Source organism: Octodon degus, unplaced genomic scaffold (genome assembly GCF_000260255.1).
Source record: "Octodon degus isolate 3935 unplaced genomic scaffold, OctDeg1.0 scaffold00278, whole genome shotgun sequence".
Lineage (NCBI taxonomy): Eukaryota > Metazoa > Chordata > Mammalia > Rodentia > Octodontidae > Octodon > Octodon degus.
This window is the reverse complement of record NW_004524854.1, coordinates 2,338,112-2,339,863: the sequence shown is the minus strand read 5'-3', so window position 1 is coordinate 2,339,863 and position 1,752 is coordinate 2,338,112.

Here is a 1,752-nt window from a genome sequence, read left to right as displayed (position 1 = left end):
GGGGATTTGAATGACTTAGTCACATAAAAAATCACATTTCTTGTTATATAGGCCTTGCTTTTTCTTGGTCTTAACCATACAGCAGAAAAGTATAAAAATGAGGTATAAAAGCTAAAGGCATATTAATATGCTGAGCTGTAAAAGGCTCAAGTCAACAACTTCTGACATTGCCAGTCTTATGGATAACACACTACTGTTATGAACTATGGGACTATATTGTATTATTTTGCTGAATTCACACACCTACAATATTTAAATGACAATGAAATTCTCTCCTCTGACAAAACTGAACAAAAAAGGGGATATAAATGAAGGACCATTTTGTATCTGCATATGCAAAATAGGATAGATATAATGTTACTTTCTCTTAATTCAATGAAAAAAAAGATTTGTACTAATAGTGTTTGGACAGGATATCCTGTCTGCATCTTGCACTATGAATAAGCACTATGAAGACAACAACATGCAATGTATTAATTATTGAAACTGTCCTATTAATCAGTTTTGAAACTGTTTCATTGTTATTTGTTTCTCAATAAAATTGATAAAAAATCTCTTCCTTACCCAGAAACCAAAATGATTCTTTGCAAGAATCTCTTGAATTACTAGAATACTGAAAGGAGGAACAGCAAACATTTCTTAGAAAAGAAGCATACTTAGTGTCATAATGGAGCTAATACATTTTTGCGTATTTAGTACAGAGCCAATAGGATCTACAGATTCTCACTACACAGATTGGACTTGTAGTGCTTCTCCTGTTTTCAGCCTCCCAAGTGCTGGGATTACAGGCACGCGCCACCACACCTAGTCTCAAGAACTAATACCTTACTGACCATTATATCTATTTGGATTAAATGATTTTCTGTTATAATTACCTCCATCTCTCTAAACAAATACCATGACATTATCACTGTTAAGTAAGCATGAAGGATACACAAAGTAGTTTTCATATATCAACTCTCCCCAGCACCCATGTGCACAGCATGCTCCTTAATATATTTAGATTATCTATCCAATGCATAAAGGTGAAGTTAACAAATGAACTGACTTGCTGTGGACAGAGATGCCAATGCATGATTTCTTAGTACATCTTATGTAAGTATTTGAGATATATATTTGCTCAAAATAATATTTGATATTTATCTGAAGTTGAAATTTAAATAGCCAACCTGCTTCCCTTAAGGTTTGTTTCTGTTGCTGTTGTCTTAGTTTTCTTTGATTTTGCTTTATTTTCTTCTCCTTGTTTTCTTTTATTATCTTTTTTTAAACAAACATTTACTTGAGAGAGATTATAGCAGTAATTGATAAGACATTAGAAGCAGTATGCATTTAGAAGACCAGAATGGCAGGCGTTCCAAGCATGACCCTACCATTACACATTGCTATTTTCAGTGCAGTTGCTTAGTTCACAGATATCAGCATATATAGTCAGTCAGGGTGAGAATCCTACCAATTAACTGCTAGTTTCAAAAACCTCATGGAGATTCTCAGGACCATTGCCTTAACCATCTTGTGTATAAAAATGTATGGTTTTTATTTTTTATTTTTTTGGTTAAATCTGTCAACCCTAACTTTAATTCTATTCTGTTGCTGATTTTGCTACTTACTAACACTGTGATATTAATCAATAACTGGGTTGAATTGATTTGCCTAAGATTTTCAAATCTAGAGCCAGGGAGATGGCTCAATAGAACAAGCACTTCCTGGCAAGTGCAAGGGCTTGAGTTCAATACCTGGTTCTGAAAAAAAAAA